At 37.7% G+C, this 27684-nt stretch overlaps 1 protein-coding gene and 1 long non-coding RNA gene across 7 annotated transcripts in view; one reads left to right on the top strand and one right to left on the bottom strand.

Annotated features, from left to right (window-relative positions):
* Positions 1–24: 24 nt before the first annotated feature.
* Positions 25–26750, bottom strand: LOC112540430 (uncharacterized). The gene is made up of 3 exons (XR_003084511.2): positions 26495–26750; positions 7783–8104; positions 25–5037 (listed from the first exon to the last, which is right to left on the bottom strand). It is a non-coding gene; the product is annotated as an uncharacterized LOC112540430 (long non-coding RNA).
* Positions 26751–26923: 173 nt separating this feature from the next.
* Positions 26924–27684, top strand: part of ZNF236 (zinc finger protein 236) — a 61285-nt gene continuing 60524 nt past the window's right edge. For 5 of the 6 annotated variants that reach the window (XR_015793914.1, XM_088130591.1, XM_088130593.1 and 2 more), the window contains exon 1: positions 26924–27016. The gene's annotated coding sequence lies outside the window, so the exon portion shown is untranslated. The remainder of the gene's footprint in view (positions 27017–27684) is intronic. The other variant, XM_088130592.1, reaches the window with a different exon arrangement.

Below are 27684 nucleotides of genomic sequence, written 5' to 3'. Positions count from 1 at the left end.
GGATTCCAGAAATGCTCTTTATTGTAGTAGGGTAGAGTACCAGAATCTTGAAAGCCTGTCAGTTTCTCTCTACTATATCTTATAACAAGCACAATAATGCTTTCCACTTTCTTAGGACTAAATAATCTTTTCTGAAAATCCCTCCTTACAATTTACTCATTCCTTCTGCATTCCCAGAGCTAGGTCTAGATTCCTTCACCAAAGCTAGACAGAGGCCCTCCAGGCCACTCTGGATTAGAACTTCTACCACATCTCCCATTGGCCTGGGGTAAAGATGCACAACTGAGTATCATCAGCATATTGTTGATGCCTCACTCTGAACCACTGGATGACCTCTCCCAGCAGCTTCACATAGAAATTAAACAAGATGCTGGTTGTCCTCCCAGTATCTGTCATCCTGCTAACCTCCATTGTCTACATTAGTGAGGATATCTCTACTGAAGAAACATTTGCATCATTAGTTTTTCGCATATATGTTTCCAAGTAACTGGGATTCCTGACTATGCAAGGTTCCCAATGCTACAGAAAATATGCAATCAGCCATTCATGTTCATGCACAATACAGACATTAGTTCCAATATATGAAATTCTCAATGTATGAAATCAGATAGCCTTCATGCAGTCTTTGATTGCATGAAGATATATGAAGGAACTCTGACTACACATCTGTGGCAGTGTGTGATCACTGATTGTATGAAGTAGGAAGATATGACTGTGAATGTTAAAGCTTGCTCTTTTTTATCTTATTCTCTAACACCACCTTGGGAACACTTGGCTATCTTTCTCTGTGCATAATGGAACTGCACAAATTTAGAAGGAAAAGCTTTTTTTGTTTTAAGAGCCCATCTCATCAAAATTTTAGTCCCTGTGGTGTGATTTTTACATGCTATAATTAATGATGCTTTTAGTTAGGCTCATGGGTGTTCACAGCAACTAAAGGTTTCATCAAAGTGATGAAACGTGTGTCATGACATCACAATTCAAGTACAAAAGTGAAAGCTTTGCATCACAACAGACATTTTGTCATTTATCTCCCCTGCATCCTCCCTCCGGTGCCCATGGCTTACCATATTTTAAGTATTTAAACCAGTGTTTCTCAACCTTGGCAACTTTAAGATGTATGGACTTCAGCTCCCTGGGAGTTGAAGCCCACACATCTTAAAGTTACCAAGGTTGAGAAACACTGGTTTAAACCAAAGCAAAAGCCATGATCAGCAAACCTATGTAGACAGAGCCAGGGAGCATGGGCTTAAGTGCTCTTTCCAAATTTGTTTCTCCTTGCCTGTGAAGGTTGAATAGCTAAAGGGGGAATGAGTTTTGTCAGAAGACTAAACCCATGCTTTTCCTTCACCTGAGGAAGCACAGATGCTTAAATGTTCCCTTTGCCTATGAATTTTGTCAGATGACTAAACCTACATTTCCCCAGCAAAGGGAAACCTGGTGACTAAACTCACACTCCCCTCTTTTGGGTCTGTACAATCTTAACTTCCAAAACTTTTTCATCAACCAATTAGGAATGTCTGGGCTGTGCTGCAAAACAAGGACAACCCCAATCAAGCCAGGTTATGATAAGCCTACTTTTAGATGTTATGTCTGAGTTTTGATTATGCGGTATTGGTCTATCTTCATTTAAGTTCATAGTGAACTTTATAAACATGATTTTGTTACATTTTAAAAATACTACTCTATCTCTTTTATGTTTAGACTGTAAAACTCAGAAATCATTTTTATGAGCCATTTAATACCTGCAGGGTAGCATTTTCATACTAGATTTCTGAAGAGTAATTCTTTTCCCAGCAAGAATGAAAACTGTCCTTAGAGTATTAAATATAGAAAAGAGAGAAGAAAAAGTGGATGTTCAATCAATATTAGTTACAAGTTTTGAATATTAGTGTTGCAAGTATAACTATTTGACTTTTCCTCTAAATTAAATATAATGAATATATAATAAAATGAAAAAAATAAAAAGAATATACACTAAGATATTTGTTTTATAATAATAGTTCCAGTCTTAAGGTAAATTAAATGCTATTAAAATCATTGTGTTGTTGCACGGTCTATATGTATATGTACATAACAGAACATTAAGAATCTAAGCATGTTATATAAATATTATTGTATCAAAACAACATATTGTGCTAAAACTGAGAAGATGGGACAATAGAAGGTTTACATGGCTAGATTTAATAATATATTATTGAGCTAGTTCTATATTAACATTTTAGATATACTTTTATAGATATATGTCACTCACTTATTCATTATTCTATATATTTTTTTCTCTGATTTTATTAGTACCACTACATTTTTGGTTGTACTTCATCATCTGATTGTTATACATACAAACATACATTCCTGATATTAAGGTAAAAATTTTGTGTGCTCCTGAAAAAAAAAAACAAAGTGAAGGGAGGGGGGAAAAGGCAAGAAAAGGTTGAATACTGAGAGCATTCATTCTAGTTTAAAACATCAGACCATTGCATGCAAGGAATAGTAGCTGTCTTCTATGCTGTTAAATCATATACATTTAGCTACAAATGTTGGAACAAAGCATTGCAAAGATGCTGTGATGCGACAGTCTGGTGCTACAGGGCTTATACAAATATAGAACAAACCATATTTGTTCCTTTTTACAGTCTTTAATAAGTTGTAGATTTTATATCTACTTTGAGCTAGAAAGAGGATATATTTCTCCAAGAATATATAACCATGACAGATTAGTAAATTAAACTAAGTCTATCAGCCGTCAGTTTATTATGGATTACTGATGGCTTCCTGTTCAGAGAGAGGCAACGTAGCACACACAAAATGACAAGCTATGCTTTTTGTTTGTAAATGTTTTCAATATGCTATAAACAGTTAATAGAAATCAGAAATCAGTTTACTACCAGTACTAAGATTAAAAATATGAACAGTGTTCTCTAAAATGCAGGTTTCCTTAGAAAGAAGGTATGCCTCTTATATAAAATAACTCAGCTTCCCACCCTTGTATCGTTCATGTATTACACTGCATTTTCTGATAATAACCAGTTAGCAATGGTCATGATTATGGGATTTGTAATCCATTATATGCAGAGAGCACCAAACTGAGCAAAGAAGATACAGATATTTATACAAAGAAGTGAGAAAACATTCAATTTGACTTAAGGGGCTGAAAGCCTGCAGCTGTGCAATTGAACATGCATACATACTATACTCATGTCAATTAGTTTGTAGCAATCAATTACCTTATGGCCAGGGCTGCTACTTTGACAGCTGCTAGGTGGTTCTCAGGTATATATGCAACAGTTTGGATTCTGGATACTAAGCATTTGCCTCAATTCACTATTTTATGTTGTGATCCTAAATATGTCTTCTCACTAATGCATGACTAACAGTTTTCCATTTAATTCTTTTCTTAAGTCAACAAATTCAAAATAATATGTTACTAGTTCTTGGATCGGTCTTAGCTAAATCAACACAATCAATGATGTACATCATGCCCATGAAAATGAAAAGTAACTTTCTGCTTTCCACCACCTAGTCAGTGGCCTAAGACTGGAAAAATAACTAGTAGCAGACTTGATTGACAATTGCCTATGTAGGATGAACAGGTGAGATGAAGCTAAATCAAAGAAAACAAAACTATTGCACAATGGTTTTTGCTGGTGGAAGATAATTTCCTACCTAGTGTCACAAAGCCCTTGATTTAATGGACCTTGGTTTAGTTGATTTGACAAAATCTGCTAGATTAAAGTTTTGTTCTGATTTTAGCCAATAATGGACTTTACCCCAAAGGTTAATTCTGTTGCTGGATGAACCAGTCTGGACAATGCTTGCTGCTTCATCTCAAAACTGGTATTTACTGTTATCAATCAGTACTGACTGTGTCTTGGATTTGAAAAGACCCATTCATCAGTTAATGGACATTTAGCTTTAACGGACACTTGTTTTTTCTTATTAGTCTGGCTTACTGTAGTAATATGCCTGATATGCTAGCAAGGTAGCAAGTAAACCATGTTTATTGGGTGAGTGGCGGAGAGCGGGGGGAGGTTGTAAGGTAGTGGCTGCAGCACCAATACTAGACCGGGGTCAGGATTAGACCTCTTATTTTAGGTGAATGCCACTGCTAGGACCAAGAAAGCTTCAGACAACAGCAAAACGTCAACTGATTTTGATTTCTGGCCAAGGTGAAGCCCTGAGCTGCAGTTTGTTTCTCTCTCCCTCCATGAGCTGTTGAAAACTACAATTGGACTGCTTGGTTTAAAAAAAAATGGTAAGCAGAAACTTTAATTAAATCTACTTCTAAGTTTGGAATTTTGGGGAGGTAGTATGTTTCATAAACATAAGAAACAGATTGTCTGCTTCTTTTTCTATTGCCTGATAGTATGACATTATCCCTAATGGAGAAAATGAAATCCTTACCAGCTGCTGTAAAGGTTCTGATTATTTTCTGAGAATGCTGTGCATCAGAAGAACCTTTTGGCTTGGCTGCTGGGATGATTGATTCTGACATAGATGTTAACTTGTGAAGTGTCATCCAGATTAAAGCCAAGAGAAATGACTAACTTTGAACTATTTGTTATAATGCAATCAATAAGTAGAAAATTCATGAAGTATATGCTTCAAGGTGAGATGCCTGAAATAAAATCTGATTCCATGCAGAAGGAAATTAAAAACAGCTTGTGAAAATTATGTTTGAATCTCATGTGAAAAAAAAAGTCCAAGCTACTCAAGCAAAAGACAAAACAAACAACAAGGAGTTGGCATAAGTCAAGAAAAGTTAATACAGGTTCAAAATGAAAAGAAAAAGATTTAGCATGTTACCGTAATTCTTCCATACAGAGTTGATGAACAGCATCTAGTGGCCATTATAGAAAAAGGTTTTTCTGAGCTTTTTCTTTTCTCTTAAAGAGTATTTATTCAAAATTGATACAATTATATAGAGATCTGCCAAGATTCCAGTTTTATTGTAATCCAAATCCAGTAGATTTGGTAAAGTTCCTGCAGGGATCCACATGAGGTAATTTCTTGCAGCTCTCCAGGCAAGCATCTTCTCTGCAAGATGTTGGAAAGAAATTAATTATTTTCATGATCTGCCTTCCAAAATGATTTTTTAAAAATAATTTGATTAAAAGTTTTGAAAACAAAGATAAAAATGAATACAAACTAATATAAAGTAAGGAAGAAAAAAGTAAAAGAAAGAAATCAAAAAGAAAGCTAGAGAGTCATGACTCTCTTCTTTCTATAATCTAACCTATCTAATCATCAAAACCATAAATTATAAGTTTATTTTTTTCTGTTTTATGCAAAAAGTCTGTAAAGGGTTTCTAGTCAGCAATAAACATAGATAATTGTCTTTTCTCTGATCAAAGCAGTCAATGTGGCCATCTCAGCAAGTCCCATCATCTTCACCAACCATTCCTTCATTGTAGGTACTGCTGAATTTTTCCATCTTTGTGTGTACAGTAATTTTGCTGCAGTTGTCATATACAAAAACAAAGTTCCATGACTTTTTTCCAACTATTTGTCCATCAGTCCCAAAAGATATCTGGTCTCAATTGTATATTAATATTTAAAATCCCTTGAATCAGTGTATGAATCCAAAATTTTCTAGCTTTTTTACACATCCATCAAACATGATAAAATATCCCTTCTTGTTATTCACATTTCCAACATAAATTTGAAGGGCCTTTATACATTCTAGACAATTTCTCTGCCAACAGTACAGCATTTTATAAAAGTCCTCTTTAAGGTTATAACACAAGATAAATTTTAATCCTTTCAACCACATATTTTCCCATTGTTCAATCTGTATATTATAACCAAAGCTTTAGCCCACTTTATCATACATTCTTTCACTTGTTCTTCTTGTGTTTCAAATTTCAATCAAAGTTTATACATTTTAGCAATTACATGTTCATCATTTGTACACAATTCTATTTCAAACTCAGTCTTAGAATGTTCAAAACCATAAACACCTTTGTCTACTTTAAATCTTTTTAATAACTCTAAATAAGAAAACCATTGGCAACTATATCCCTCTGTCCTGATCTGCCTTCCAAAATAATCAAGAAGCATAAAGAATTAAACCATGGTTTTGAGACTGTGAGAAAACAAGTGATAAAGGATCAAGTCTGGTAGCACCCTTTCTGACTAACAAATCTTATTAAAAGACATAAGCTTATGTTAGTCAGAAAAGATGCTACCAGACACCTGATTTTTTGTTACCATAGACTAACACAGCTTTCCTCCTACAAGTGATAAGTAGAGGTGGTCCTCATTTATTGACTGCAATGGGGACTGCATACTCCATCGCTAAGCGAGACAGTAATTAAGTAAGACATCATGTGACTGCACCTGACTTATGTTGCTTTGTGATGCAGTTGTTAAGTGAATTAGCATGGTCATTAAATGAGGCATCATGTGACTGTGACTTGCAACTTACTGCTGGCTTCCCCATTGACTTTGCTTGTTGGAAGCTGGCAGCAAAGATCACAAATGGTGATCTTGTGACCATGGGATGCTGCAACCATCATAACTGCAGGCTGGTTGCGAAGCACCTGAATCATAATCATGTGACCGCAGGGATGCTGCAATGGCCACAAATTCGAGGACCAGTGGTAAAGTTACTTTTTCAGCACCATCGTAACTTTGAACAGTCGTCGAACAAGGCAGTTGGAAAGTGAAGACTACATGTAATTCTGAACTATACCCTGAGTTGCTTATCTCAAGTGCTGAACCAGCTGGAAATGAAGCTGGCTTAAAGATTCCCTTTCTGTATTTGAACTCCTTCCATCACTTTGGCTACGGAGGTGACCTGGCATCAAATCAAATTAAGCTCATTATGGCTCCTGATTGATTGCCCCTTCTGCGCCACTCCTATCCAGGTTATGTATCAATACTCCAAATTAAAACCTGCATTTGTGTGTATACTTGAGATGACTGCTGCTTTGAATGCCTCTGTCCTGCACCAAAACTCAATCTCCTGGGAAAGGATGTGGGCTGTGGGTATAAGCAGGGGAGGCAATCAGTACATCCAGTCCAAATGGAGTGCTTCTCCCATTGAGTCATGTTAGATTACTATAGGACCACCCTGAAAAGGATGTACTATTAAAAAAAGGCAACGAGGCAATGATGAACTGCTGGACATTTGCATTAGGTATGGTTTGTACCAGTTCCACCAATTAAATGATCATTGTGTGGCTATTTCTCATTTGAGGCAGCTTTCACGCCTCACATGCAACGCTTTGGAAAGATCACTCAGCCCAGCAACCCAGGATGAAATGGCCATTGAAGGCAGAGAGCTGAAACTGGGGGTTGGACATTCCTGCCACAGAATAAACCAGCAGTTGGAACAATGGCATTTGCAGAGGCCAGAATGGAGCACAGCAAGCATACTGTCAGCCCTTTGAGGTAGTCCAGACAGGAAGCCATAACCATGAGGACTAATGCTACTTTTACTGTAAAGTTACAGTAACAGAACCTCGCAAGTCTGAAAGCTAAATAAAAATCTCTACTTCATGGTTCAGTATATTCAATTCTATACCGAACCATGAAGTAGAGATTTTTTTTTGCAATTCATTTTCTCTCCTATGAGAAATGTCTGCTTCCAAAAAAAAAAAAAAAAGGACTGATTTATATTTGTGGCAATTGGAAATTGGGCAGAGCAACTGCTATTTTAATTCATTTAAATAGTCTTCATACTGAACAAGAACTGCAGACACTGAAAGCCACTTCATAATAAACAAATACAGTAATAAAAAATAAATAACTTCAACTAATCATAACCCCCCAACTTACTTTAGGGTTACGTTTTCAGGGCTCCCTATGTCAGGATTCATGGCGCTGATAAAATGTTATTCTGCTGGCCTTGCTCCCCTCTCAGAAAAAGTCTGACTCCAAGAACTCTGCCCGCTTCTTCTATTGCAGCTCAGCTGGGAAACACACTGTGGATTTCCTGGTACCACCAATCTGATCAGCTGACCTAAACAGTGGAACCCATTCTTTAGATATGTTTGTCTGGGAACAGCTCCTCTCATTGTCCAGTTTTCATACAGGCAGGTGCAATGTTTTCCAGGCAGAGTCACACTCATCCTTCGAGTGACTTGCTCAAGATCACACTCTGAAAAGCAGTAGGACAAAAACTAAAGTTGATTTCATTTCATTTACATTTGTCTCTAGTATGATTATCCTTCCCTCATATTGTTAATAAATTTACCCTTTCTATTGTATTAAACACTACATTTTAGCAACAACTTTTAGAGATCTTGGGTGCTTTTCAGGGCTTCTGTAGGCCATCCCATCCAGTGAGATTGGGCAGAATGAGCATGTCTCACGTCCCATTGATCAAACAGTTTCATCTATCAGGGCCCAGGAAACATGCCTTCCCTGTCATATTGCCTGCCCCCTGGAATAATATCACCCCAGAGATCTGGATGGCTGCCATGATGATGATGAGGATGTTCAGAAAGCTATTAAAGACCTGGCTAGTCTCCCAGACTTTGGAGTGGGATGATGGTTGAGTCCCTACTGGATGGGTTTTTTGTTATATGTCTTTCTTTGGGCTGCTCATGAATTCTTTTCTTTGTGATATTGCTTCTTACTCTTTAATTGTAAGTCCCTCAGAATTGTTGGGAGTTGGGCAGCCTATAAATCGTATCCATAAATCAAATCAAATCAAACTCAGCTTTAATATAACTAGATTTCTCATTTTATTTAACTTAAATTTTGGTGATGATAAATTATGGTTATTGTTCCATTATTTTATTGTGTGGTCATTTGCTAGCCCATCTTATCATTTTGTTGGGGTCTTATTGTTTTAAAACATTGGGTTTGCAAACTGCTTTGAGCAATTTTGATTATGGATCAACAAATGAAACCAGAGCAATGGTGTCAGAGAATGTACTAAACTGTATGTAGCAACATCCCGCCCCATATATATGGGATTAAAGATTGGAAGATTGAGGGAGGTTTCAGAACAGAACACTAGATGTGCATGGAAGAATAGAAGTTTCCCTAATAATAGCCTTGGGCTTTTTATTGTCTTTCCACAGGAAAACAAACTATAAAAGCCCCGGAAATAGACATTGTGAAAAGAAGCCTTCAGGGAATATATAAAGGACACAATAGCACTTCATTAATATGAAAAAAGAAGGTAAACAGCTAGTATCTAAAATGGTATATATGAAAATGGGTAGCTGTATTGTTTATTCACGGGTACAAAAAGAAATAGGTCAGTTAGCTGGTTTCCATGGTGACTATTATTAAAATAAGACAAACTGACATCACCGCTGATATATTTGCCTATTGGCTACCTTCTCTTAAAACCTTTTCTGTTGGAGATTACTATAGGATACAAACCCAAACTTTGTGGAAGTTTTCACCAAAAACTGTGGTTTATTTGGGTATGTGTATGGGGCAGAGGGGGTGAGGGAACTAGTGGAGAATATTCTGCCCAAACAGCTCACTTTTGTAAGTCATTAAGATTTTTAGCTTATCCCAAAATAATTAATACACAGTCCTCAACAGAAAGATCTTGAAGGCTTTCCTCTATTTACATACAAATTAAGGGCAAAACTGGGAACCACCGATCTTAATGCCTGTTGTATTAGTTTATAGTAGTAACCATAGAGTTATTCATTCTGACTACTAAACACTAGATTTCAGGGAAGAGGAAAGTCTAACTCGTTCAGATGAGTGTCGGGCCCGCTAAGTAGGCCATTCCTGGAAATCAACTCCACAGGAAGATTAAAACTACTTTTACTGAGATTGGTTATAACAGAATTCTGCCAGTACCTTCTCCCCCTTCTTATACTCCAGTGAATTAGGGAGTTTCTGCCTGAGCTGTTTCCAAATGTCATTGCTCTAGACTTAAAGAATGTTTCAGTCCTTTTGCCTAAGTAACATTCCTGCATATCTCTGTCAAGGTCATCTTCCTTACTCTCTACAGTGAGTTAGTTAATGATCCAAATATTAGCTTTTGCTGCACTTATATTAAACAATACCTTCAGTGCAGAAAATCAGAAAAAAAAATCTTTTTTCCAGTAAGCATATGATCTGTATTAAGCATTTAATAAGTAACAAGCCTTTACTTGGGATTAGGAATGTGTAAATCTGCTCTCCATTACTGATGTATTAACACAATTTTTTTCCAATCAATTTCTCAGGAGTACTATTTTAAATGCCCAGAAAATCCTCAGCTGTTGTATGGATTTTGTATACCTCTTTCTGCAATGTACATATTTTTCTGTGCAATTTATATACAGTATTTTTCTAAGCAACTACTTTAATATATTTTCTATGAAATTTTCCACATGTATTTTTAAAATAAATTTTGCAAACGTAAATGTTGATTTTTATACAAGTATGAGTGTTATGCTGACTTTTTATACTACTTTCTCATGCTATAATCTTGCTTTTCTGAGAACAATGGATGGTAACTTTATTGCTCCCATCCATGTTGTGGCCAAATTTGTTTTGCTAGATCATGACACAGTGAAGCAAAAGAAATCTGTACCAGTTCTTTTATGTTCTTATTAAAGCTATATCCAATATAGGCCTATAGGATTTGCCAGCTAGCAGCATTTCTAGGGATGCTGGGAGTGGAATGGGATTTCTTGATTTTTATGTCATTTAGACATTTGGATTTGTGGATTTTATTTTCAAGATTTAGTAACTATAGAATATGGTGGCTTCCAATGCTGTAATCTGCTTTACCATCTTAATTGATTTAGTTATAATACCATTTCATAGAGAGATAAATAACTAGCTGCTTTAATAAAAATGAACGCATCCAGAACAGCTCATTAGCGTGATCTATTTAATTTGAAACACTAGATTTGAGCAGATTTTCAAAATAAATGTAAACATGCTAAACTGGAAATTAGTTCACTAGTTTAACAGACCTTACTTCTTGTATCTAGTAATGGGGCTATTTCAGTCTCTTGCAAAAGTTATGTGGCACCTTAAAGTTATACCAACCTGAACTGAAATAATAGGCGCTATGGCTTTAACCATAAACAGGTTTATTACAACAATCAATCTTTTTGCAGTCGTTAAACAATCTTGTTGCATCTTTAAAAGATGAACAAACACATTATGGCACACAATTTCAGATAGTAATGTGAATTCTAGTCCATAGTAGACTGTAGTAAATGTCTTAGTATTTATGAACCACAAAGTTCAGTTGTTCTTAAAAGTATATTTAGGACTGCAGAAATATTATCAACAGTGATTTTAAAGCAGTTCCAATTGTATTCTATGTTGAACATAGGAACCCAAGTACATTTTGCATGCATGTTCAATGGTTGCTTGTGATGACAATCCAAACAGGCCAACAGTTCAATTTTCAATACTGTATGACACACTGTAACACAGATAAAAATAAGTTCAGAATTTTATTTTCCAATGCATGTCCACAATATAATTCCTTTATACAATATTCTATCTACTCAGAATTGGTTTGTTTGTTTGTTTATTTATTTATTTTGCAACAACAATTCAGAGAGGGAACTAGATCAAGATAAATGTCAGACTCCTGACATAAAATATGGATCCTTTCTCAGAATTGCAGCAAAATCAATTTCTTATAAGTTTCTGATTCAGAGATGAAACATTCTCAATCTTTGTACAACAACCTTTCCCAAATTATCTTTCCTTCAGAGAATTCCACCTATGCCCTGAAACCCAATGCACTCTTCAAGGAAGTAAAAAGTTCTTAGCCAGGTGAATTGAGGACAGGTACTGAGAGAAGTTGACAGGCCCAGAAGGCCAGCCAGAAGCATCTGCAGGTCCGAAGGTTCAGGACAATCACACTGGAAACTGTGTCTGGTGCAGGACATGGGAGGTTTTGCAGGGTATTAGGTATTTTAATATCTACCCCAGATTCAAATAACTAGTTTACAAGCAACAGACCGGTATGCATTGGCAGTTCTACTTCAGTTCCTTTTGATTAATGTGTACATTCCACCCCTGCACATGCGATCACAGATAAGACATGTATGGGATAAAATAGATATCCATGTAGAAGATCTAATGGTTGCATTCCCTGCAGCACATTTAATATTGGCTGATGATTTTAATGCAAGAATTGGAGCAAATGACAAATAGCTTTTTGCTAAATTTCACTACCAGACTTTATCCTCTGTAATAACACCCAGTATTCTACACCGCCAGTCTAAGGATGTATACAGTGATTATAGAGGGCTTTGCTTTGTCTGAATTTGGTAATTTTAAGAGGGTTAGTGTTGATTACCCACCTGAGTATACCCATTGGGCTGTTAGACTATGTTGGGATCACTCAGAATTTAATTCCCTAAGTTTGTAATCATCAGTCGACCTGAAAAGTGACCACTTTTCTGTTAACTCTGCACCTGAAATCTTTAATAGATTGTTTTTACCTTCCTGCCACATTACAACAGTGGCTGATGACCTCTGTCCCACTTGTGCTAAATGGACATCTCAGCAAGCAGCAATAATCACTAACTTTGTTAGAAGTGAACCAGCCAAGTCTCTTTACTCAGCAATAGTGGAGGGTAAGTTAGATGACATTGTATTGGCTAATTTCAGTAACTTAACCAAACTATTTTAATCATTGTTAACAGCCTCCCAATCTGTTACAATTAGGCAAGATCCAAGAACACATCATGCTTACTTTGACTACCAATGCCGTGAAACTTGGAATTCTATAAATTGCCACTTTAAATTATATAAAGAGAATCCTGGTTCTTGTTCAATTTCTGAGTTAGTGACATTGAAAAAACAGTATAAACAGTTAATTTGTCAAAAAAAGAATGCTATGAGGGTATCTTGGCAACGCTTGATAGCAGCTGCAGGTGCAAAAAACTGTGCCATCTTATGGAAGTTGGTAGCCCCATGTTTTTCTAACAATATTTATAGCTCTTCGCTGCATGTACTAGCCAGTATATGGAAATGCCATTTTGTCACCCTATATGGTCAAGCGGAGAATTTCCTAGCAGATTTGGAGTTGGATGTGGCCTCTCTTCCCCATTGGTCCCTGGTCTCATGCTGAGAGATCAGAAATATAATTAAACAGTTCAAACCAGGGAAAGCCCCTGGTTCAGCTTTTCTTATATATGAAGTAATTAAAAATAATTTGGAATGGTGGATCCCAGCACTAGTTTCACTTTTCACAGCAATAGATTGTTCAGCTATGATACCAAAGGACTGGGGCTTGGCTCTTATAATACCAATATTTAAGAAGGGCAAGAGAGATGATCCAGCTGACTACCACCCAATCAGTTTGTTAAGCCAGATCAGCAAAATATATGCTAAATGTCTACAGGAGAAACTAATTGATTGGTTTGAATCTGAAGACATTCTGATGGATGAACAGGCTGGATTTAGAGCAGGTCCTTCAATGTTATGCCATGCTTTGGTGCTGCAACTGGTAGAAGAAAAGTATACCCACAAATCAGGACAATCTCTTTACGCAGCATTTATTGACTTTAGGTCAGCTTTTGACACAGTATCTAGAACTAAACTGTGGCATAAATTAAAAAATACCACAACTGACAAATGTCTACTCCTGCTGCTCATTAAAATAGATGAGAATACAAGATTGAAGGTCAGGTGCAGTAATCAAGGACATGTCACAAAGGAAATACCTGTAAGGAAGGGAGTCAGACAGGGATGTGTATCGGCCCCACTTTTATTCAAGTACTATATAAACTCATTGGTCCTTCTTCTAAGTAGCTCTACTTTTCATCCTCCTAAATTAGTCCAAAGACATGTCAATTTATTACTGTATGCAGATGATGCAGTAATTCTGTCAGTAACTTCTATTGGCCTTAAAAGAGCTCTGAGATCACTTATGCATTACTGTACTGAGAAGGAACAAATAATAATTCACACCAAGACTAAGATACTTACTTTTTCCAAATGCTCAAAACAAAGAAGTTGGAACATAGGTGGGCAGCCCATTGAGCAGGTTAAGATATTTAGATATCTAGGGATAGTTTTTCAAGCTTCAGGAAGCAGAAATGCCCACCTGGAGTATGTATCTCGTAATGCACAGAGATCTGCATCAGCTATCCAAACTTATTATTTTTCCAGAGGAGCACAGTTTATCCCTGCTGCAATTAAGTTGTTTGCAGCTAAAGCCCGAACACAATTGCTATACAGGGCTCAATTGGGACCATATAACAGCATGGTTACCTTAGAAAGAATACAAACAAAATTTCTAAGAAACATCTTCCAGGTTACCTGCTGTGTTCCAAATGCTGTACTTCAACGGGAAGCAGGAGCCAGTAAACTCGAATCTAATCTCTGGATAAGTATCTTTATCTACTGGTTAAAATTACATCACAACCCCAGTGGAATGACCCATCTAATACTGGCAGATAACTTCAAATCCTCTTGGAAAATAGCTATTCAAAAGAAACTGAGTCTCTATGGTTTCTCCAGTGATGCCATTTTAACCTTAGAGTTAGATCAAGCTAGATCAATGCTAAGGCAATGGATCTTAGATATAGGAAGCCAAATAGAACTGCTACATTTTCTCGCAATACAATTGCTAATAACCAAATCTTAGCGCCTAAACCAGCTTCATATCTATATCACATTACAGTCCCCAAATTCAGGTGAGCCTTATCATTAGCCCATTTTAATGTCCTCCCCACAGCTGTTTTGGAAGGGAAATACAGGAGAACCCCATATGAAACCCTGTGACACGGGTACTATAGAAACCCCATATTGCCCCTGTGACACAGGTACCATAGAAACCACAGCCCATGTTCTTTTGTTCTGTCAGTTCTACAGGGACATTCACTACCAGTTGATTACCTGCCTTTTATTTAAATTTCCAGGGCACTCTGATAATTTTTATTTGCATTATCTATTAAACAACCAAGATAAATGTATTTCTCTAAAAGTAGCAAAATTCTGTTACATTATGTGTAAGTTTTGCCCACAAATGGTTGCTAACAGTTATTGATATTAGGGGATAATTTTGCTGTTTGTTTTATAGAATGTATTTTTATTGGTCAATGACCAAAATAAAGTTTCTTCTGTCTATCTGCAGTTACTTAGGAGTAGAAACAGACCCCAGTAGACCCAGAGGCAACCAAGGTCCAGCAGCAGCAGAGCATCAGTGTAAAGATTAAGTTTCCCATCTAGCCAGAAATGTGGTGGTTCCCAAAAGGAGCATAATGCTTCTGAGAGTACCATGCAGCCTGAACCACAAACTTTGCTGTGAGCGACTGAGGTTGCTTAGGACCAGCTGGCATGCAGGTGAAAAGGATATAATTGAAATACAAAAGACAGAATTGGTGGTATGATATAGTTATAAGGTAAAGAAAATAAGATATAGAAATTTAAAAATATATATAGAGATAGATGCTTAAGGAAACAAGTAACAATGGAAACCAAGAATGACTACAGTGTAAGACATAGGAATAAGAGTCTATCTCTAAGTGCACAAAAGAGGATAGAAATAGACATTTTATAATAAGTCACACCCATTTAATAGCAAAGAGTTTATTTTGTGTATTTCACCTGTGTAATAAATATTAGTTACTATTACAGAGAATCAGTTTGATGTAGTGGTTAAGGTACCAGACTAGGAACCAGGAAATTGAGTTCTAGTCCCACCTTAAGGATGAAGCCAGCTGGGTGACCTTGGGCCAGTTGTTCTTTCTCAGCCCTGGGAAGCAGGCAATGGCAAACCACTTCCGAAAATCTTGCCAAGAGAACTGCAGGGACTAGCCCAGGCATTTGCCAAGAGTCAAGGTGACTTGAAGGCTCTATCTATATTCTTCTTCCCAAAGGGAGTTGACTTGTGCCCTGCCTGAGACTCTGCCATCCCAAAACTAAAATTATATTTTTTCTCCAGCCATTTTCCTTCAGAGGAATTCCAACTGTGTATGTGTTTTTCATTAAATGTGATATTATACCCCCAGAGACAGGAATAAAAATATTAACATTGTTTGAAAGGGGAAGAGTGGGAAAAGTAGTGAAAAGCAAAGGGTAAGCATTACCAAATTCCCTGTAAGCTTAATTGTATTTAATTTGATTCATAGCCTGCCCTTTTTATTGTTGTTCAGGAGCTCAAGGGAATATACATGGTGTTTCCTTCTCCAATTTTAGGCCACAGCCAGCATGTGATGTGTGTTGACTTTAGAGAAACCGACTGGGCCAAATGTCTCACATGAAAGCCCTGTTCTACATATGTTAATCAGTTCATGAATATGCAAGCCAGCAGTCATGCAGTCCCGGCTTCATAAAGATCATGTAATGTAGCTCCTCCTGCAGGGTTATACAGAGAAAACATGAACTTCCGTACAATGCAGGTTTCCATGTGTAGTGCTATTATATCAGCAAAGGCCACTTCCTCGCAGCACCTCACCCAGTGTGCACAAGATAGGAACAGCCACCTCATACCTGGAACCTTGAAAGTGGAGCTATTTATCCTTGCTGCAAGTTCTCAACAGCCAGAATTCAAGCACTGCACAGGACTGTCATTCCACCAAGCTGTAGTTCAGTTATATGTTCTTGTAGTATTAACACTAATCATCATAGTATTTCTATCTACAAAACAAGTATTGCCTTAGCATACAAAGAACACAGAACTGGCAACATTTAAAAATGGTGAATTTGCATAATAGTTGCAGTACTTGTCTTACTTTTTTTGAAAAACACTGTGTACAGAAGTCGGCTAAGAAGAGCCGCTTCCCCCTTTACTGTCCTGTTTGTTATGTATTTTGTCTTGCAACTACAGTGAAGAAAGCAGGGAGCTAGATACGAAAGATTTGAGACTTGTTTTAACACATTTGAAAGTTACTGTCCACATGCAGTCGTGGAGCATATTTGTTTTCCTAAACATCCACATACAACATTCTGAAACCCTTTTCACTGAAATCCTTTTGCTCCAGTGAGCTTTGAGTATGTTTTCTATTCATCAGTTACTCAATATATTTGTGGTTGATGACATCAGCCCAGTCCCATTAAGTGAATTACAGCCTTGTATTCTCTCCAGAGCCATCCCTATTCCTGAATTTCTTTCATTAAACGGACTAAAATAGAAAATTACTGGTTGCCATATACACCCTCTCAATTCGTAGGCAAAGTGATTTTATTGCTTCTGGCATAGTTTGGCTTCTGGCTTCTTTTATATTTCTATGCTCCAAATGTAGAAAAACCTGACAAATGTATAATAAACATTATCTCGCTGACATCAAGGTGCCAGAAGTTTATCCTTGTGTTCTCTGAGTTCTATTTAGAGACATCACAGGTATCCTTGAGAGATCCTACTATACTATAATGACAGTTACAGTAATTTATATTCCCTACCATTTTTTCTCATGTACAAATCCTATGAAATTTAGCTTTTTCTTTTTAAATAAAAAATGAGGTTTATTGGACTGAATGACCCTGAGTTGCTCACATACATTCAATTAATAGCAATTTAGATCTGAGTCTTCTATATGTAAACATTACTTTGCATATACTGTATTGTAGTCCTCAGAACATGTTTCACTGGCTGGAGGTTTGCAGATCAGATTGTATCAAAGATCAACACACACAAGAAAGTTGAAGGTGTATGTGTGTGCACACGTGTGTTTGCAAGAAAAAGACAAGCTCTAGCCCTTGTTTGGAAAAGCGTTCAGACTTTTTCAAAGACTCAGGCTCCTTCAGCATATGGGGATTATGCTCACTACATTCCTACAAATGTCACAATACTTGCATGGGGCTCAAGAGGTTTAGCCTAAACTTTTGGTTAGGCTCCTGGAGAATATTGACAAGATACCTTTGCAACATTTCCTTTGAAGCTTTGGAGTAATTAGTTTGTCACTGATGGAAACTCCCACTTCATTCAGCTTTCCAGAGCCAGAGATTCTCCTCCCACTCCACTTGTATTCAGTGCCATGATGCTTGCCATCATTTCTCCATCCTCCCCAGCCACTCTGGGCAGTGGCTTTGCTCTTTTTTCCACTGTGACTAATTGCCATTTTACTACTGTTTTGGATTACTGGGAAGTATCATTCTGAGGGAAGGTCAAGGAAGAGAGTAGGGCACCAGACAATAGCCATTTTTAGCTCCACACTGGCTATCTGGAGGGAGTGCTGGCCAACTCCAAGAGAGGAAAGTGACTTGTAGATTTAAAATCACACTATCCGTAGTCAAGAAAATAAAATGAGCACATAAGAATAACCCTTATAACCTCAATTGTTTATTTTTGCTTTAGTTGTAAGTGGATACAAAATATCCAGGGAGTTCCAAAATACCTTAGAAGCAAATAATTAATGGTCAATAAGAAAAGCTCCTTCTTTAACTAGATGAAAAGAAAGGTTGCTGAGGAGGAGATTTATGGATATACATATAAGAATAATTCAATTCCACACAATAAGGAAATGCATTTTTCCCAGAAATATTTAAATAGGTTGGATTTTGTTCACACTGAGAAACTATTTTTATTCTTACATCCCAAGGGATACAATTTGAGTATTTGCAAACTCCTCCAAAATTCCATTCCAAGACTGACCAGTCAGATGTTATGATTTCAGCTGCGAGTTATCCTTTCCCCCTTTATCCACCCCAGCTTCTTTTAAGAACATAAGCAGTGCCCTGCTGGATCGGACCCCTGGCCCATCTAGTCCAGCGGTCTGTTCTTACAGAAGCCAATCAACTGCACAAGGAAGCCCACTACTCTCCAAGCAGTTGGCTTTCAGAGGCAGTCACACTGCCGATTCTTTCTGCAAGTTTTTGTCTAAAGAAGAAAACTGGAGATCTTGAAAGCCTGAACATGAGTTTGCCTGATAAAGATATACTGCTAATATGGATTTGTATGACAAACATAGCTACATTGCTTATTGCAACTATGTTCACGTTCCGGAAGTTTAAAAAAAAAAGGAATTTACTTGAAAGTAAAAAGTAAATAGTCTCAGGTTGACAGATACTGCTTATCTTCCAAAATATTTAAGAACCATATTTTCTGGAGATGGCAAGAGGAAGGTGTGTTGAACATAGTCACAACTGCTATTCTGTATTTTAAAATAAAACTATGATGGCAAGACAATTACTATATATGATAAGCACACATAGTAGCAGAAATAGCTACTGTCAGTATTGTTTCTTTTATTTTTCTATCTTATGCCAAAGGGAACATTTTCAAATTCTAAGAACAAATCAAATATGAGCAATTTTACTGCAGTGCAGAACATTCTGATTCTAGTATTTCCTGAATGGATTTATTGTTAATCTTAACATTGAAGCACTATGAATGATGTAAAGGCAGTCCTTGATTTATGACCATTTGTTTAACAACCATTGAAAGTTACGACAGTGCTGAAAAAAGTAACTTATAACCAGTCCTCAAACTTACAACCATCCCAGCATCCCTGCAGTCACATGATTAAAATTCAGGCACTTGACAACCTGCACGTATTTACAATGGTTGCAGTATCCCAGAGTCATGTGATCGCCATTTGCGACCTTCCCAGTTGGCTTCCAACAAGCAAAGTCAATGGGGGAAGCCGGATTTGCTTAACAACCATGGCAAAAAAGGTCATAAAATTGGGCATGATGCACTGAACCACCACATTGCTTAGTGAAGGAAGTTTCAGTCTCAACTGTGGTTGTAAGTTGAGGACTACCTGTAGTGTTGCTGGAAAAGAGATGCAACTGTGCAATGGCAAAATAAAATAAATATTTAGTGTTGCAAGTGTGTGAATTGACTGCATTTCTTTGTTCTGGCTAATAGAGATTATTGTTTGTTAATTGAAAATACTTGCATCTGTCTTTGAAACAGCATCCCCCCCCCCTTCTCTCAGATATCTATATGGCCATCTTGGCTGCCTTTCTTGCAATCTTTAAGAAAATGGTTATTTCCCCAGCCCTGTGGATAAGTGGTTTGGGTAGGTCCCCTTCTATTTGCAGGTGAGATCTAGGCAATTTGACAAATAAATAAATGAACATTTATATCTTCTTGTACTGTCTTAAAGGCTTCCAGAATAAAAATACTTGCCACAGAAGACGACAGATAGACAAGGAAAAGTCGGGCACTATTCTAATTAAATGTTAATATCCATTAAGATTTTTAAAAAAGATATATGGGAAGCAAACAGATTTAAGTAACAGGAAAGCAGATTCCAGATGAATGTTAAGAAAAAAAAAATTCTAAGGGTAAGAGCAGTTTGACAGTGGAACCAATTACCAGAGAAGCAGCAGACTCCCCTTCATTGGATATGTTCAAACAGAGATTAGACTGCCATCTGTCTCGGACACTTTAATTTGGATTCCTGCACTGGACAGGGGCTTGTACTCATGGCCTAAATGCCTCCTTTTATCATTTAATGAAATCTTAAGACTAATTACAGATTGCAGTTCAAGGTATATGTCCCAATCCAGACAAATGTCTAAAATGAGTGCAGCAAACATTCTCAGACAGACTTAATTTTCACATTAGCAATGAAAATTACTTTTCTTCTTTCAGAGTTATTCTAGGGGAAAACTTTATATCACTGCAGTCCTGCAGCTAATAGATACAGCATTGGAATCTGTGTATAGCAGAAACTTCATACTGTTATATGCAGTCTATGTATGACAGAAGCTTTCTGAGCTATGAAAATGGACAGTGGTGGGGTCCTTGTTGGGTTCCATTTTCTCTAAGATCCAGGTACATAGTTCATGCATGTATTCCAGCATTTGTTACCATCTACAAAGGCACAAGTGGCAAGAAGAAACTACTACCAGTTACTCCAGCTACAGATCCAGCTGGAGCAGTTTGACTTGTTATTCATTATCATGCATTAGTTAACTCAAAGATGAGGCCTTAAAGATGGTATTCTTAGAAGACAGCTTGAAAACTTCAACTGGTACAAAATAAGTCCAGAAAGTTTTCAACACGTTTTTGCACCAGTTGCACTGCTTACTAGTACATTTCCAAACCCAATTTAAAGTGCTTCTATTAATTTTTAAAATTCTAAATGGTTTGGGACCAGCTTACTTCAGGAGGTACCTTTACTGCTCTCAAATAAAATTGGCTAAATTAGTAAAACTGATGAATGTAAAAGTCAGTGATTCTAGGGGAGGGGAGCAATAATAGAAATCCTTTCTGTGTTTATACTTAGTCCCTTCAGTGCAACCTTTTAACTGGCCTCCTTGCTATTATACTTCCTTCAGCGTAAATAGTTTATGTACAGTTCATAACTTGGCATTTATTTGATGTGCTGAGTGTACACTGCTGTAATGAATTTTCTATATTAAACATTTTTGTGACTACTTGGTCATAAAAACTTTATGTTCTGAATGTATATGTGACAAAATAAGAGATAAAGCTCATGCCACTCCCATTTCAAGGTCATTTTATTTAATACAAGGAGACAGCATATGCTTCTTTCTTCCCTCCTCTCTTACAATTTTATTAGTAGTTTTTACATCTGCCAATATTCTTCCTTTTTGTTATTTTCTGGTAACTTAAAACTTTAGAACCTATTGCATGTATTTTTATTTTTGGAACGCTGATATGTTATTTCCGTACAGGCTTTCCTCTCATTCATACCATCCCAGTGGTATACATACTCATTCTTCTGTTTCTCCACAATTAATGAAATTGTACAAACATCACCATGCAAAGAAGAAAAGGAAAAGAAATGGCTACCTTCACAGATCCAAAGAAAATACCAAACAACTGCCAAAGGAGATACATAATAAGAAACTAGTTCTGTGAGAAAAAAATGGTGAGGAGATTGCTATATACGTCACCTTGAGTTCCTGGATAAATAAAAAGCACCACAAACTTCTAAACTGACTAGGTAGTTAATTTATTATTCTATGTCATATGAACCCAAATGATTGGAGAAATGGTACAAATCATGGTTATCCATGAATGTGTCATGCAAATACAGCTAAAAAAGCATCATGCATATGTTCAGCAAAACCCAAATTCGAATATCTGTTAGGAATTAATTTGCTCATTGCTAATACACAGTGAGAATGAAAGTATACATACATACACATCATATTATTCTATTTTGGGATAAGGAATATTATACAAAGCACATAAATGGAGTAAGAAATTTTAAGCCAAAAAAATTGAAGGCATGAGATGATGGAGGAGGAGGAGGAGGAAATAATAATGAGAGGATTTTCTCATTTACAGCTAAATTTAGTTACACCAACATAATTCATTATACCTCTCCACAACTTTCTATCCTTGCAAACTATTCTTGCTTCCACAACATACATATACCATGTACAGGCAATCCTCACTTAACAAGTACAATAGGGACTGGAAAATTAGTTGTTAAGCAGGGGCCGTATTTAAGTGAGTCACCACATGACCAGACCCGATTTTTCAACCATTTTTACAATGCTGGTAAAGTGAATCACCATGATCATTAAGCAAATCATGTGGTTGTTAAGTGAATCATGTGGTCATTAAGCAAATCCAGCTTCTTCAAGAGATGTTTTTTGCTGGAAACTGGCAAAAAGGTCACAAATCATGATCATGTGACCACAGGATGCTGCAACCAGTCGTAAATGCAAGCCAGTTGCCAAGTGCCTGAATTGCGATCATGTGACACAACGGTTTGCAGTACAAGTTATAAAGCACTTTTTCTGAGGCTGTTGTAACTTCAGACTGTCAAACAAGTGGTCAATAAGTGAGGACTACCTGCATTACCTTTTGTTCTTTAAACTTCTCTTTCTTTTTGAGGTTCTCATCAACTGAGAATTCAACCACTACTTCCTCAGTCTCCCCTTTCCTCTCAATCCAGTCATACTTTCATATTATTTGTTTTGTGATACTATCTTCATTTGTTTGCTCTTTTTATGACCAAATCACTTTTGTATTGTTCAGTCTCTCATTTTTCTTTACAGCTCACACTCATTCTTGACCCAATTTACTATACACACACTACACCTTTTCCCAGGGTATTCTTTTGACATACCCATCTCACACTTCCACATAATAAAGTAGACAGAAGATTCTCTCATTTTCACTTTTTTCAACATTCATTCATACCTTGCAATAGACTACATACCACTTACTACATACTTCTACCCATATTTGCATATCTCAGAATTTCTCCATTTTCCCATTTTTACTAAACATTCTACCAAGGTGCCCAAGTTCATCAACTTGCTCTAATTTTTTGCCATTTATGTACAACTATTCATAATTATTCACTCCACTTCCCTAACTTGGTCTTTCAGATCCATATCCCTTGTTGCATCATGCAATGCAACATTTGCTGCAAATCACTTATCAATGAATAAAAGATGTATGTTCACATTCCCAACCAATCCATCTCTACTGTCATTACAAACAAACCATATATGTTTTCTGTAAGAACATAAAATAACCAAGGGGTCATCATACATCTTTCTTTTACTCCCTGTTCAATGATGAACATTTGCTAAGCATTAATTCTCACATACACTTTACTTCCATTGAATTCTGCTCTTATTGCATTAAGCAGTATGCAATAAATATGAAGTTTTAACTCCATATTTGTGCTAAATTCCATAAGTCAAGCCTATTCACATACAAGAAATATAAAGTTTCACATTCATACACTTCTCAATGATCTGCTCAAGAGCAAAAATTTAGTCTCACTCTCTGCCCAACATGAAGCTACAGTGCACTTCTCAAATTTTACTCACTGTAGTACAGTGGTACCTCGGGTCATGAACTTAATTTGTTCCGTGACTCGGGTCGTGACCCGAATTGGTCGCGACCCGAATCAAATTTTCCCATAAGGTTCAATGTAAATATGGTTAATCCATTCTGACCCCTATTAATTTGGTCGCCAACCGATTTTGGTCACGACCTGAATCAAATTTTCCCATAAGGTTCAATGTAAATATGGTTAATCCGTTCTGAACCATATGTATTTTTTTTTTTAGACCACAAAAATATGACACAAAGTACAGTGCAGTACACTATGAAGAGAGAGAACACTAACCTTGCTTGAGGCGTGGAGGACAGGAAGGTGGGTGGGGAGGCGGTTATTGTTTGGAGGGAGAGTCCCCCTCCCTACAGGAAGCCACGACCACGTGTCACAGCAGGGAAAATGGGCGCGGATCCTGTTCGTCACCTGATGTGGAGTTCGCGAATGGAAGCAAAATTTTGCAAACGGTGCTGTTCGTGACCCAAATTGGTCGTGAACAGAAGCGTTTGTGACCCGAGGTACCACTGTATCTTATATTATTTCAGTCAGAATTCTACTAAATATATTTCCTGATGTAAGAAACCAAACCTCCTCTGGTTTTTTATTCAATCTTGTCACCATTCTGTTTGTAAAGAGAAATACCAACATCATGCTTCCAACAGTCCAGCCCAAGTGCAGAGTTTTCACACAAATGTTATATAAGTTGTACAGCCACTCCTTAAGCAAACCATAACCATGTTTGGACATTTCTTTAGTTGTACTAGCTATACCTGCAGACTTACCATTTTTCAATGTTTTTACAGCACTCATGTCTTCCTTTTCATTAATTCTTCCTTGAACACTATCGTTTATAGCATTAATTCCACTTCCATTCTTTGACATATCACTGATATTCCCATTCAAATTACTAAAACACTCCTTCCGGCATTCCCTCCTAAATAATTTTCTATTTAATTGCATTCACTTTGTTGGAGGTTCCTGGTTTAGGCCTCTTCACCCACTTTTTATTTCTGTCAAAATTGATCTGCATTTTTTCTGCCTTTTTTAATCTTAATCATTCCTATTCTTTGCAGCTATCCTTTTCTCTCAATACACATTGTAGTGTTTTTCTCTCATCCTCATTTATTCACTAATCATTCTCATAAGCATTTTCTCACCCAGAAACTATTTCCCCCAACCATCCTTTTTCATACTTCCTATCAGCATAACTCTAATCACTTCTATGTCACTGTTCAAAATAATTGTTTTCACTATGTTCTCAACAACGTCCACATGATTCTTCATGTCTACTTTTATCATTGCGTTGGGAAATTATCTGGTACTACTTTTTCATACAAAGCTCTTACTTTTCTTCCTGCAATCATTCTGCTTTTACTCCCTTTTCTTCCATGTCCACTTTTTCCCCAAGATCCAGTCTTCCCTCAATCGATCATCATAATGAAAACATTTGTGTTTTTGGATTTATACTATGCCTATTTAGACTATGCACTATACTATACTATTTATACTATACTTATACCTGCTTTGCCAGTGCTGGTGGAGGTTCTGTTTTGCTCTTCTGGTAGTTCATTGATTGAACTCCACAGTTCAACCCTGAGCTACACATATTCGCCTCCATTGCAGTCACAATTCTAATTAATTGTTATGTCTCCAGTTGGCCTAAATCACTTTTTCTACATTATCTCATCTTGTTCCCTCTCATCCATTCTGGAAACAATAGATTTAAATTACAAGGAAGTTGATATTGATTGAACATGAGGAAAAAAAATGCCTAACATTAAAAGCTGTGCAAACACACTGCCTTGGGAGAGGGTGGACTTTCCTTTGCTGAGGTGTTTAAACATTTGGCCATCTGTTGGGGATACTATAATAATGAATTTCTGCACTGAACAAACCTTGATGATTTCCAAGGTTTTTCCAAGCCTTAATCTATGTTTCTATGCCACCTAATAGAATATTTTACACACATTGATTGCAATAATACAGAATGTTGCAGTTTTTCTATTATCACATTTACTGGAGCTTAACATCCAATAATCACAACCTATGGCGTCCTACTTTCATATGCACCCACAACAACCTATATTACATCAATTAACACTTTTTGCCATACATTTTAATCCTTTTATTCACAAGTAAACCTACACCTTCACTTCCTGATGTATTTTCAGCAACTCCACTGCACAAGACCAGACCACTCAGATCTATTACATCCTTCCCCTTTCTCTTAAGTTTCATAGACAGGCAATGTATCTATTTTTGTTTCTTCCATGTAATTTGTTATTTTATATTCTTTACCACTTACACCTGTAATATTCTGTGGCAATCTTCCTTAGGCCATGGTCATCACTAAAGGGCTCATAGATACTGATTTCTGCTCTCCATCAAGCCTTTAGTTAATCATGTTTTTCACACAAGGCTTTTTAGAAAAATAGAAAAAGTGCAGACCAGTTTACTAGCCTTAGTTGCACTCATGCCACATTCTGTGTATGTTAAGCACAGTACATGTCAATTTTGGCACATTTTAGCCAGTATTCCACACTCCTCTTCACCCTATTCTATGCAAACTTGGATGGTCACTCCAGAACTACCTTGAAAGTCAACTTTCTGTTGACTGATCCCACCAACCTGGAAATACTTGCAGCATACTGATGCACATGAAACTGCTGTACTAATCAAGAAACTAACCAGGGTCAACTGCTTGTTAACTGTTACACCTGCAATACAAAGAAACTATGAAAGAGAAAAGGGTATGAAAACTCTTCATGCAATCTCAGTAAGTCACAGCACAACTAATGACAAAACCTTTACATTCCACACTTTCCACGGAACCTGTTGAAGCAGCTTATTCATAGCCCTGCACACAGTTTTAGCAGTATTACCATAAGGCAAAGATTCTTTTAGTATTGGTGTCAAAAGTCAAACAAGAATGATGGAAGATTCGCCAGCTGGGCTACTTTGTGAGAGACCCGGGGATCATTCCTTGTCAGCCAAAAACTTCGATTCTCGGCATGGGAGGAACCAGCCTTCCAGGCAAAGTGGAACTACAACTCCCAAAATTCCCTAGGGGGAGGGGGCTGTAGTCGCCACCCTCTCGGAGAACACCAGGCCGAGGAAGGCTTCTTCCTTCCCCTTCGTATGTCTGCGCTCTGATCGCCCCTCCCGCTTCTCACTCGCTACCCCGCCTCTTCCTCCTCGGCTCGCGAGCCGCGCTCGCCTCGTGCCGTGTCACGTGGGCTCTCCGCCCGGGGAAACTTCCCCGCCTCCTCCTCCTCCTCCTCCTCCTCTTTTCCCTCCCCTTCCTCCTCTGGGTCCGTTCCCTCTTCTACCCTCCCAGCCGCGCTTCCGGCGGTAGGTACCGTCCGTCCCTCTTCCTCCCTCCGCCGCCAGCTGCGCTTCCGGCGGTAGGTAGAAATATATCTGATTTCTGTTTTCGGAGCGGGGGTGGCATTCCAGTCCGCTTCTTTCTTTACAAGATGGGCGAGGGTGGCGGCTTCCGTCTTTCCTTGCTTGTGCGGGGGAAGGAGGGACGGACGGAGGGCTACCCCGTTTCGTCTTCTGGTGACTGCGGCCAGAACAGTTAGGGACAGTGCAGTTAGAGTCCGGTTGCAGAGCTGCGTAGGTGGGCGGTCGAGTAGAGGGAAGAGTTCTTTGAGTGTGAAGAGGCAACGAAATAAATAGCCTACTTCGGCTACGGAGAAAGTGAACGAGCCACAACCCACCCACCCCCTTGCCGAGAAGCTTCCTGGTTGGGCCTGGTTTTAGCCCGCTTGTAGAGAAGAAAGCTAACGGGGGACAAACTCCCATCCCCGATAGTTTATCACAGACGGGACGCTCTGCTAGTCGCTGAACCAGCGGCTTTCTAGCTGGCATCTGATCCATCGTTATTACAGTACGGCCCGGAATTTTATCTGACTACTAGGAATCCACAACATGCTCTTTCCCTCTTCCTTGTAAATTTATAGGGTTACTAGATGGCCCACATCTCAAATTGATTAACCAATTCGTTTTCCTAGATCCTCCCACTTTGTTCCTCCCCCCGCCCCCCCAGAAATAAGTATTGAAAATTCTC

The sequence above is a fragment of the Python bivittatus genome, unplaced genomic scaffold (assembly GCF_059951505.1).
Source record: "Python bivittatus isolate LINGU-HERP-01145 unplaced genomic scaffold, Pbiv_v1 ctg000840_np1212, whole genome shotgun sequence".
Classification (NCBI taxonomy): Eukaryota; Metazoa; Chordata; class Lepidosauria; order Squamata; family Pythonidae; genus Python; species Python bivittatus.
The sequence above is the reverse complement of the archived record's forward strand: the minus strand, read 5'-3'. Positions and strand labels throughout refer to the sequence as shown.